Genomic DNA, 12,999 nt, shown 5'->3' with positions numbered 1-12,999 from the left:
TAGAATTCAACCAGATCTCTACATTTTCCCAGAGCAGACCAATTTGTACAAATTTAAATTAACCCAACTTTCCTTTCCCTGAAGATTCCCCAAAGAAGTGTTATTCAAACCAATTCAAGATGGATACTACAAGCATTAACCCAATGCAGAAGGTCTGCTTTGAGAAGTGCTTTCAGTTAAGAACAAATGAAGCAAAAACCATTCATAAAGCTTTATAAAAGAAAGACAAACTTTAGTGACTAATATTGTTTAATCAGAGGACAAATTCAGGCCTTCTGGAATCACTGTCTACTGCATTTTTAAGAATCTAACACTCGTGAAGTTAAACAAAAAAGAAAAAAAAGTTCATCACAGAATTAAGTCTTTCCTTTCTGATCTATTAAATCCAAACTACAAACCTCACCATCTCTGTTTTTCGAGTCCCTGATTTTCAGAAAAATTCTCATTCCTTTCTTAATCCCTTCCATCTTAAAAACCATGATAAAATAAGCTTTATACATCCTCAGGAGTCAGTTTCTTTGAAATAAAGATCAGAGAGCATTATTTTAAGTCTTCTTAATGTCAACTTTATCTCAGAATTCAGAGATAAGTCTCTATAAAACTTGAGCAATGCACTTTTTAAAAAGTGCTTTCTTTTACTCCTCGAAAGACAAAACTTATTTTTCTATTCAATTTCCAAATATTCATACATTTTAGGAGCAGGAAGCCTCCTGAGGACAGAAACAATGATGCTGCCTTTTAATTTGATGAATGAAGAGTCCAACTTAGCTGCTTTCTTCATATATTTAAAATGATCTAAGAGATATTATAGTTACCACTACAATTTGAGGCCTTTATTCAAATGGTATTCTACTGTTATAAAACTGAGGTTTCGTTTACAAGTTGTTTTAAAAAGAAAAAATAATTTTTAAAAATCTAAATCTTAATGTCATCCACTTTCATGCTAAGAGACCTCAAGTAACAGTACTTTCCTTTGATCTCAACTTTGATTACACAGTAAATTACAGTTTTTGTACCAAAGTACCCAACCAAATTCCACAGGGGGGAGAAAAAAATGACCCTGAACATTTTTTAAGTAGGCTATCTCCCTCAGGAAAGACTCAAGGGCCTTAGTTTCACCTTACAACACTCAGTCATATGGATAGGTATTTAAGATGTTAACAATAAAATTATTTATTTATTTTTTGGCCACACTGCACAGCATGTAGAATCTTCATTCCCTGACCAGGGACTGAAATGGTACCCTCTTCACTGGAAGCACAAAGTCTTAACCCCTGGACCGCCGGGGAAGTCCCTATCTCACCTTCTTAAATACGTGTTTCATTCTTTAGTATCCTGTTAAGGGCTCCCCTGGAGGCTCTGTGGTAAAGAATCTGCCTGCCAGTGCAGGGGACACAGGTTCAACCTCTGGTCCAGGAAGATCCCATGTGCCATGCAGCAACAAAGCCACCCACAACAAAGAATTATCCGGTTTAGAAATGTGAATAATGATAAGATTGATAAACTCTGTTCCAGTGGCTTAACAAGACAATTTTTTACCATCTTGGACCTTACATTCTAGAGGAAGGAAACAAATATAATCTCATATATCAGTGATAAAAAGAATAGAAAAACGAGAATCATAAAGGAGAGTGTAGGAGCAGGGCACAGTGTTGTTAGATGGGCAGGGGCTGGGGGGCCTGCCTCTCAGAAGCGTCTCCATGAGCAGCCAAGCCCTAGGAACATCTGGGGAAAGCATCTTCCGAAAAGAATTAACAAACATCAAGGAGACGGGAATGAGTTTGATGTGTTAGAGAACTAAACGCCAAGGTAACTGGAACAGCGTGAGAAGAATGGTAGGAGATGAAACCTGAGACTTTATAAGCCATGCTCCATATCCTCCAATTAAAAATAAACAAATAAGAAGCCATCCTCCAAATCCAATAGTAGTATCCTTCTCTGGACTTCCCTGGTGTACGGTGGATGGGACTCCACCTGCCAATACAGGGGACACAGATTCAATCCCTGATCCGGGAAGATCCCACATGCCACGGGGCAACTAAGCCCACGAGCCACAACTACTGAGCCCACGCACCTCGAGCCTGTGCTCCGCAAGAGAAGCCACTGCAAGGAAAAGCTCACACCACAACTAGAGAGTAACTTCTGCTCGCCGCAACCAGAGAAAGCGATGAAGACCTAGCTCAACCAAAACAAATAAATAAGAATTTTAAAAAGTAGTATCCTCCTCCATCCAATATGCCTATTATACCAAAGAAGGCTAAACAAACCAATAGCTTCACATCCAAAGTAAACAAGTTCCACCAGTTATCTCATGCATTAACCCCACAGACTGTACCTCACCTCTCTTTGGCTGGAGCACAGCTAGGGACCTAGGTACTAACTGGAAGTCTTCCAGGGTTAAAAGTTCCCTGCTGGGAATTTGCTTACCCGTCCACCTTCAACCTTGCACCTGAAAAGCAGCAGTCTAGGGAAGAGTGAGCTCATCGCCACAGTGGCATGAAGACATCCAGTTCCCAAGCCACAGAACCCCACACGGGAGGAGAGCCAGGAGCTCCCTGAGAGGATTCGCATGCCACTGCCAGAGACTAACAGCGGGAGTCAAACAGGTTCCTCTAATTACGCAAGAACTGACATCAACAGAGAACTATGAACACGCCTCCATGTGTTCTATGACAGAATACCATAGAGTTTCCACTAAAGCAATTTTGGTTTCTCTAAAACACAAAGAAACAGACTAGAGTAACTTTCTTGTTCCACATCTTGTACCACCCTCCCCTCCTCCGAAAGCTTTATATAATCTACAAGTAATCTACAGCCCTCTTCTCTCAGTGGAAAAGGTGCTCCCTCTCCCTTGAAATTCAATTCAGTCAAACCTCTGGTGAAACAGATTTTTATCATGTATGGCCATGGAAGTAATTAAAATTCCAAAGTTACTCCATGAAGGATAAAAAATTATCTTTCCAATGGCAGGCATTTTCCATCAAGGAAATTTAACTGTGCAGCAAACCTGATTGATACAACAAGTAATTTTAAAAAAACCTCTTTACTTCAATGATTTTTCACTGTTACAAGCAGCACACAATCCTGGAAGAAAGAAGGATGGAGGCAGAAGTGCACGCACGTGTGCGTGCTTAGTCGCCTAGTCGTGTCCAACTCTTTGCGACTCCATGGGCTATAACCTGCCAGGCTCCTCTGTCCACAGGATTTTTCAGGCAAGAATACTGGATGGGTTGCCATTTCCTCCTCCAGGGGATCTTTCCAACTCAGGGATCAAACCCGTGTCTCCTGTGTCTGCTGCATTTCGGACAGATTCTTCACCCACTGAGCCACCGGGAAGGCAGAAGAAAAATACGTAACTTTATGATGATAATCTTTCAAATAGAATTTTTCTAATAAGAATAAAATTATATACCCCAAAATGCAGCTTTTCCCCCTAATAAGACTCTTTCCTCTTGTCCCAAGTTATTTTTCAAAAGCCTGGAAAACATGAACTCAGAAGCCTACATATGCATAGACTACTTGATGAGGCAAATATCAGGTTCCACAGGTTATATATGATTCCCAGATACAGGGCAACTCGGCAACCAAGTCCTCTCATCTAAAACGACCACAAATCAATGAGAAGTCTACTCTTGCATTCAATTAAATAACCAGTTGTGAAGAACGGCTTCATTAAAAAGATGGCTAGAGATAACTAATACAGGAGCAACTGTAAATACAATGCCATCATAAACAGAGATGGTAAGAAACGACCTTACCAAACATCCCCAGCCCCTACCACACCCCTCAAAGCTAAGAGAAAATCCTACTATTCTGAGAGCAGCGAAGTATTGGGAGGGTTGCTGTAGCTTCAGTTGCTAAGTTGTGTCAGATTCTTTTGAAACCCCATGGATTGTAGCCCACCAGGCGCCTCTGTCCATGGAATTCTCCAGGCAAGAATACTGGAATGGGTAGCCACTCCCTTCTGCAGGGGATCTTTCCCATCCAGGGATCAAACCCTCATCTCTTGCATCTTCTGCACTGTAGGGCAGACTGTTTACCACACAGCCACCTGGGAAACCCAGTGGGAGGGTGGGGGAACATACATAGAAAACAGTCAATTGCAGTAAATCAGTTGTAGTTCAGAGTGCTGTAGTGCTTTAAAACACAGCCAGGGGGCTTCCCTGGTGGCCCGGTGGTTAAGACTCTGCTGTTCAATACAAGGGATTCAGGTTTGATCCCTAGCTAGAGAACTAAGATCCCACATGCCTCAGAGCAACTAAGCCCGCACACAGCAACCACTGAGTCCGCACTCTCAAGCCCATGTGCCACGCCTAGAGAAAGCCCGAGCGCCACAACTAACACCTGAAACAGCCAAACAAACAAATAAATATTTAAAAAATAAATAAACCCACAGCCAATGATCAATAATCAATGAGACGATAATGCTTTATTTTTATTATACATTTTTTATTTTTTGGCCACGTGACTTGTGAGATCTCAGGTCCCTGACCAGGGACTGAACCTAGGCCACGGCAGTGAAAGCCCAGAATCCTAACCACTGTGCCACCAGGGAATTTCCAAGACAGTAACACTTTAGATTTCACACTGTTTTTGTACCTTTGTTCACCAAAACTGTTTCAATGAAATTTGTAAAAATCTGTTAGAGCTGTTTCATCTTAGAACGTAAGATGTCAGAGCTGCCACGGCTTCCTCAGGCTGCATTTAGCTACTAGGAGCCACAGACTTCCCATATCTGAGAACTAGGGTACTCGGCCTCTATCTACAACATCACTAAGACAGGTACTCATTTGGCCCCTGATCTCCAAGTGAATAACCGCAACCAAGGAGCAGCTGCAAACCCCTCATTTCCAGATGCTTTACATACTGATGGTAAAAGATACAACAGTTTTTCCTTGTAAGGCCTAGGGATCTATAACACAAAAGGAAGAGAATGTGCCCTCTCGTACTGTCAAAATTAAAAACAAACTTCAAATCACAGTACTTTAACATCTCCAAAAATGATGCTGCATAAATCTAAGGCAGATAACTAGTAAATCTGTTTTTAAAGCCTGAGTCAATTTTCCATTTCAAAACAACAACAACAACAAAAAAAAAACAGATTCCTGGATTTGGACAGTGAAATGATGCAGAGTAGCTCAATGTTCGTAACTAATATTTCCTCCCCACCCACACATCCCAGGAACCCGTGGGTTTAGAAATGGTGGCTTAAAAAAATGGAGTCACACAAGGCCAAAGTTATTACCATTTGCCAGTATTTAACTTACAGAAGAGAGGAGTTAATCAGATGAAGGACACATTCTAATTTAGAAATCCAGACCAAAGCTAGACAGAGTAAAACACAGTCAGAATACAAAAGCAACTTAGGATAGCAATATATGGTTTAGAAGGTCCTTCTAAAACAGAGCTTCCAAACTTGCCTGAAGAAAAAACACATCCTAGGGCATGTTTAATAAACACACACACAAAGATTTCTGGGCCCTAATCCAGACCTACTAAAATCAGGAAAAAAAAAATTTAAGGCATAAATTTAAAAAAAAAAAAAAAGAAAACGGGAAACGAGACAACAACATAAAGACAGATATCAACAAAATTTTGGAAGCTGGACAGCAGATGCACTAGTGATAAATAACTTCACAGAAAGGAAAAAACCAAATGCCTGCAGTGGAAAGAAGCAAGCAGATTTCTACCACAGAATCTCAGAAAAGGCTCAGAAACTGGAGGCATCCAGCATGTCTGGAGAAAGGGGTGTAGGAGGGGCTAAAAGAGAACTGGTTGAAAGTCTGTGTGATGTACCTGCTGCTAATTCATGCTGATGTGTGGCAGAGGCCAACACAATATTGTAGAGCAATTGTCCTCCAATTAAAAAAAAAAAAAAGAAAAACAAAACAAAGACAAAGACAAAAAGTCTGTGTAAGAAATACGATTCTTCTATCCTTCTGTCCCCGCCCCTACACTGCCTGGCAGAAGATGAGAGAAGCTGAACCAGACGGTCTCTGAACCAAGGGACCAGTGATAGCTAAGGGCAGCTGAGCCATACTGAGAACAAATGGGGATCAAGCAAGTCTAACTTGTCCTCAATAACGAGACCTCTCCCCATCCCCAGCTCTCTTCTCCCACTCAGCTCCAAAGACACCTGCTGCTGGGCTAATACTCTCCAAGCAGAAAACCGGAGCAGTCCTCTCTGAGGAAAGTGACCAGTGCCAATCCACCCTAAAATGGTGCCCACCACTTGATGACCCAGGGATCTGCACTCAGTGTTTTAGTGCCCTATCCTTAAAAATGAACAGATAGCCAAGAATTATTAGACGTTTCAAGAGAACCTCTCACATGAAAGACAGGAAGCAAAGTAAATAAGCAAAACAGAATTCCTGACAACATGCAAAAAAATGTATACATAAAATTCTGAGATACGTATACCTATGGCTGACTCATGGTGATGTATGGCAGACACCAACGTAATATCGTAAAGCAATTATCCTCCAATTAAAAATAAATTTTTAAAAATTTGGAGAAAATTTCTTGGAAACTAAAAAAAAAAATGATGGTAAATATTTAAAATACAAGAGCTGGAAGAAAAAACTAAGGCTGTCTGAAAACTGAATGAGGGAAAAAAATTCACAAGGAAAAAAAATTGAGGGCTAGTCTAGGAGTTTCACCATCTGGATAACAGGGGTTCCGAGAAATAGGGAGGAGAGAAATAATTATCAGAGAGAGAATACATTATAAGAGATGATAATACAGAAAAACTTGACAGATGGAAAGGGTGAAAGTGTTAAGTCGCTCAGTCAGGTCTGACTCTCTGCGACCCACAGACTACAGCCTGCCAGGCTCCTCTGTCCATGCATTTCTCCAGGTAAGAATGCTGGAGTCGGCTGCCATTCCCTTCTCCAGGGGATCGTCCTGACTCCAGGGATCGAACCCAGGTTTCCCACACTACAGGCAGATTCTTTACCATCTGAGCCACCAGGGAAGTAGATGAAAATAAGCTGCAGACTGACATGGCCCACTGAATCTCAAGCATGATGAATTCCCCCCCCCGCCCCCGGGCCATACTGTACAACTTGTGGGATCTTATTAGTTCCCCAACTAGGGATCAAACCTGGGCCCCCACTAGCAGAAACATGGAGTCCTAACCACTGGACCACCAGGGAACTCCCAAGCATGATGAATTCTAATATCCACCCCAAGGCACATCACTGCATTCCAGAATACCAGGGATAAAGACAAGACCCTAAATGGGACTAGTCTGGTGGTCCAGTGGTTAAGAAACCGCCCTCCAATGCAGGAGGCAGGTAAGACAAGACCCTAAAATCTTTCAGAGGAAAAAACAGATCCTATACAAAGAATCTAGAATTGAATAGCACCAAATTTCATAATATTATTATTGAAAGTTAGAAAGCCACAAAGCACGGTTTAAAATTTCCAAAGAAATATGATCCCCAACAAAGTATTTTATATCTAGTCAAACTATCAACCAGCATGAAGGTAGAAAACAGATGATTCAGACAGGCAAACCCTTAAAAAATGCACCCATCCTATAGATCTTTTTCATAAAGTCTCTGGAAGAGACTCCACTAACATGTTTAAATGTGCTGAGAGGAGATACTTCCATCCAAGGTTAGGGATGAATTAATGACTGATACTTAGTAAGTCAAGCAAAAAAAGGAAATAAGACAGGAAAAAAAGGCAAATATAATACTTAAGGAAAAAAAAATATATATATAAAGAAGGAAATATAATCATAGTACACAGTCATTATACTGGATGCTACTTTTTTCTCTTCTTTTGATAACACTCACCTCTACTCCCTTCTGGACTCACAGGAGAGGAGGGAGGCTGGAGGTCTGGGAACTACTTTTCCTAGAATCCCCTGTCACTGGGTTGTGGTTTAAATCCCACCAACACATAGCATTCACTCAAGATCTAGAAGATAGAAAGAAGGTAGATGCCATTATTGGTCTTCCAGGAACAATGAGCAGGTGTGTAGCCTCTGACAGATGACAGACACGTGGTTTGCAGCAGTTTTCAATGTTCTGTAAATTGGCTGCTTTGGTGTTTAAGGCAGTCAGGATTATTAATGACTGCAGTTTCTTTCAAACCCGGCAAGTGGCTTTCCCTGACCTATGCTCCCCTGGCCTTTCATGATTTGATAATCTGTGAAATACCAAGAATGGTTGGTTTTTCTACTTGAATCGTGATATATGATATATAATACCAAAACATATATAATATTGATTTAATCAAGATAGTGATATATATATATATAAAGCAGAGAGCAGGAAGGGTTGTGCATGAATAGCATCATAAGAATGCAAAACTCAAGTGTCCACAGCAGAAACTCAATAGATAATACCTAAGAATGGAAAAATCAAGACATAACAGTGTAAGAATACTATGTAGAAACATGAATATACATCAGAAAAAATATTAAAAGTATTATTATTAAAAATATTAAAAGCATTCAGAGGATAGGTAAGGAGAAATGGAGCAGCTCTTTAAGTACTATAAGACTTATAGTACTATTTGACTCTTTATATATTCTTACTATTTTGATTTTAAATTTAACTACTAAAACCAAAAACTCTAACACTGTACAACAAAACCAAGCTTCAGACTACCAAAATTTCCCAAGAAAGGTCAACATTGGATCTGCTACCAATGCAGTTAAACAAAGTAGAAAATCCCAAACAAACCAAAATAATTCATGTCTCAGGCTCAACTGCAATGAAGCAGGCTGCCTAATGTGACCTGAATCTGTGCCACAGCCTGGGTGTAACCAAGCAAGGTTCACCACCCAGCACTCACACCATCACAAGTCAAGTACGTGAGGAATTTCCAGGCCACCACGAGAACTCGTAAGCAAAGGTAAGCACAAAAATAGAGGGATAAATCTCAAAACCAATTACTCAGCCCCCTTTTCAGGTCTTGTTCTCAACTTAATGCAACTAACTGAAAAACAAAAATAACCAACATCTGCTATCAAAATATCTTTACAAATTCTAAGAAACTGTTAATGAAATTAAAAGACTTATCAAGTAGGCTGAAATCTAGTCACTAATGACAAAAACCAGCTCTTCTCACTCGAGGCTGGCCATCTCACAGGACTGGCGCTTGGCTTGTATGTGCATTCCATCCTTTGCACAGCACAAATATAAAAGCAGAAAACATATACAGAGAACAGTCAGAGGAAGGAAAATCAGTGATGACAGTCTCCATTAAGAAAAGGCCTGAAAGAAAATTTAAGCAGATGCTCCATAAAACGTTGATCCAGACTTCAAATGGAGAGAAGTGTCATGCCTCATCTCAAAGATAATATATTAAGTCCCAACTCACCACAGAAAGTCTATTAACGAAGCTGCAACTTTCACTGCAGAAGAGTTTCTTCTCTCCCTCTAATACCCTTAAGCCATCAGATATACAGATGCTCCTTGGTGAAATGCTAGAAAAATCTGCACATTTTCATTCCGAGATCACTAGTGATAGTCTGCAAAATCAGGAGTCTACTTTGAAGTATGAAAACAGGGCAAGCTGATCCAATTACACAAGTAAGAACTAAATCAAAACAGGACCATCTGGGCTTTGAGGAAGAGTACTGTGATTCCTGAACAAAAGTCAATATAAAATATACTGCAGATACAGCAGATAAAAATGGTTTCATATATTCAGAGTTATAATGGCCCTGAGCTACTGATCCTTTTGCATGTCCAGTAAGATATATGCACCATGTTAAGACATATGGCCTAGATGACGAATTATTTTCAGTAGTTCACAAGAAGAACATCTGTGTTCTCTCTCCAGCCCATGACGCTTACCAGAAAAACAGTCAATAATCCCCAGAAGTGAAGAGGTTTTTGTTTTTTAAATAACCAGGTCTGGCCAACTAGCCTATCATCCCCCAAGATCTAAGAACAGCTCCCCAACAATCTCCAAACCAGTTCTCAAGAGCCCCACCTTTTAAGTTCTAATCCAGCCACAAGAGTTTAATGGGCAGGATCTAAAAGAAATCAAGACTAAAAGAACAGGCTTTATTCAGAAAATTTTTCTGAAAGCATGTTCCACTGTACAGAATTCCGATTCTTTATGATATTGATGATTTCAGCATCAACAGTGGTAAACTAGTCCCAGTGGAAAGAACTAACAGAAAAAAATCTCTATTGGAAAGGTTGAACTCAAAATGAACTATGCCATTTACCTGTATTTTTTAAGAACTCACACTCTCTGAAGTCTTGCCTCCTATCTCTCTGTTTCTCACTCCCTAAGGTCCAAACACACCGGGACTCCCTTCAACTGTCCACACAGCCACGTTCTTTCCCTCCTCAGGACCTTCACCTTTGCCATTTCCTCCCCTCAGCCTTTAGGTTTCAGCCTTAGAAGTCAATTCCTCAGGGACCTTCCCTGATCGGCCGCCTTCTCCATGAACTAGGGTCAGGCTTCCCATTTGCACTCTCTACTGTACTGTCAGCAACAGTAATTAATTACCCGTTTAATGGATGTTTTCCCCACTACACCATAACCGCATGAGTGCAAAGGCTGAATCAGTTTTGTTTTCACTGTTCCATCACCAGGACCTACCATAGTGCTTGGCACACAGTAGGAACTCAAAAATTGTCAAGGAAATGAATAACAGGGCCCCCAAAACAGCAGCCTCAGCAGTTCTAATTTACCCTACAGATATAATCACACATTCAAAAGGCCAATATATATAGTTTTTCTCTGGAGCATAGTTTGTAACAGCAAAAGACTGGAAACATTAAATATCTACCAGGATAGGGCAGGTGTTACTCTCTTTACTGTTCATATAGAATGACTGATTGCCAAAATAAGTTTTTTAAAAACTGTACATAGAATTAGTGTGTGACACTCATTTTAAAAAATACAAGACACATATATATTTACTTTGTACACATTATCTCTGGAAAGGATGTCAAGAGGACTTACCTGGTGGTCCAGTGGGTTAAGAATCTGCCTGCCAATGCCAGGGATATGGGATCCATCCCTGGTCTCGGAAGATCCCACAAGCCTCTCTGGACTAAGCCCACGTGCCACAACTACTGAGGCCTGAGCATCCTACAGGCCATTCTCCCCAATAATAAAAACCACTGGAACATGAATCCCAAGCACGGCAACTAAGAAAAAGCCCACGTGCAGCAAAGACCCGGCGCAGCCAAAAATAAATAAGACTAAAAAAAGGAAAAAAGGATCTCAAGAAACTGATACTATTAGCTGACCCTGGGAAGACAAACCAGAACGAAGGGTAGACAAGGGTAGAGGGCAGGCTGCTCAGTGCCACCATTTATTGACCTTTCAAATTCTGGGCCATGTGAGTATATTATCTATTTAAGAAAATAATAATATTTTTATTATTATTTTCTTAAAAGTCCTGTCCTTGTAAGATACTGACAGCAAGAGTTTAATCTCATACCTGGATCTTTAATGACAAACACCCTGCCTACATCTGAGCACTGGGAAGGTGGAAGTGGAAAGAAGGAAAACTCACTCTCCACACGTCTCAGACAGCAGGGCCCATAATACACTGTACCCCTTTAGAAAATTCCTTTTTTAAAAAAAACCAAATGTTCCAATATGGACATATGGAGACTGTTCCACAGTCAGAGGGTTTATTGGGAGGGAAAAAGAAAGAGATTACTTGATTCAGGTTTTCTATGAGCACAGAGAGCAGGCTGATGAATTCGTATGGAAATATTATCATAAATACCAACTAAAAACAAATTACTTTACTCAGGGGCCTCAATCTAAATGGAGCGTAATATAAATCCATGAAGTTTAAGAAGCTAAAAAATGTTTGAAAACCAATTATTAAATGGGGAGGAGGACATCCCTGGTGGTACAGTGGATAGGAATCCGCCTACCAATGGAGGGGACGAGGATTAACTCCCTGGTCTGGGAAGATTCCACACGCTACAGAACAAGCCTGTGCACCACAACCATAGAGCCTCTAGAGCCCCCGAGGAGCCGCAACTGCTGCGCCCACGCTCTAGAGCCTGTGCGCCACAAGACAAGCCACTGCAATGAGAAGCCTGTGCCCCCCAACAAAGAGCAGGCCCCACTTGCGGGAGGTCGAGAAAGCCCGCGCGAGCAGCAAACACCCAGCAAAGACCGCCCCGCCCCCCCCGCAAAATTTTTTTTAATGGGGAGGAAATCTACACGTGTTCCTTGTTTACACAGATCTGCCACACTTCAAGACATTCTTCCGGAAAGAAAGACCTGAGACTAGGTTGAATACAACTCCAATAATCGTATTTGCTACCATAGTCAAAGCCCTGGGCCAGGGTCAGACCCTCTGGATCTGAACCTGCATGTCAGGAACAGAATCCTCTGGGCTAAGGAAGGGAGAAGAAAGGTGAACCCAGGGCCACCAAAATTTGTTTTGAGGTTCTCTCCAATGTTACAGGGCCACTGCCATATACTGCGAGAAATGATCTTCATAATCCATTCCAAAACCTAAAGGAGACACAGTTATCTTCAAATAACCATCTCCTGAAAAACAAAAGTGCATCCACTAAACAGAACACACTGAAAAGAGCACTTACTAAGTAGAATTAAGTATTTAGGATGGTCATACTAAATTGTTACAACTTTGCCAAGCCTAACTGGCAAGTGAGAAGCCAATGCCTGGCTTTCCTATTTGATAACATAACCTATTTGCCTCCACAGGCATCAGCCAAAATCTTAAGAGAGCTAAGACAGACACACATATTGGCAAATGCCTTCTTTCCCTACTAACATTGCTTTTCTCCATAAAGCTCTATCCAGTATTTTTAAAAACCCTTTGATAATAATACCAAAAAGTGCTCATGAGTTTAGTCTGTGGCTCCCTAGGCTCAAAGGCTTGGGAATGAGAATGAGGTGGAAAAAAGTCGGAAACACTCTCTTCCCCTCAACGCCTTGGACTTTCAAAGCTAGGCAAAGGCAATGATCCTGCATTTAATCACCAGATGAATAAGAACCAGATTTGAATTTAGAAGAAACATAAAG

At 40.9% G+C, this 12,999-nt stretch overlaps 1 protein-coding gene across 5 annotated transcripts in view; it reads right to left on the bottom strand.

Annotated features, from left to right (window-relative positions):
• WIPF2 (WAS/WASL interacting protein family member 2) overlaps nucleotides 1-12,999 on the bottom strand; it is a 40,718-nt gene that overhangs the window by 23,687 nt on the left and 4,032 nt on the right. For 2 of the 5 annotated variants that reach the window (XM_069543402.1, XM_069543404.1), the window contains exon 2: nucleotides 7,803-7,926. The exons of the other annotated variants lie outside the window; for them this stretch is intronic. The gene's annotated coding sequence lies outside the window, so the exon portion shown is untranslated. The remainder of the gene's footprint in view (nucleotides 1-7,802; nucleotides 7,927-12,999) is intronic. 5 annotated transcript variants of the gene reach the window in all.

This window comes from Ovis canadensis, chromosome 11 (genome assembly GCF_042477335.2).
Source record: "Ovis canadensis isolate MfBH-ARS-UI-01 breed Bighorn chromosome 11, ARS-UI_OviCan_v2, whole genome shotgun sequence".
In the NCBI taxonomy this organism is placed as follows: domain Eukaryota; kingdom Metazoa; phylum Chordata; class Mammalia; order Artiodactyla; family Bovidae; genus Ovis; species Ovis canadensis.
This window is presented reverse-complemented; position numbering and strand designations above follow the sequence as displayed.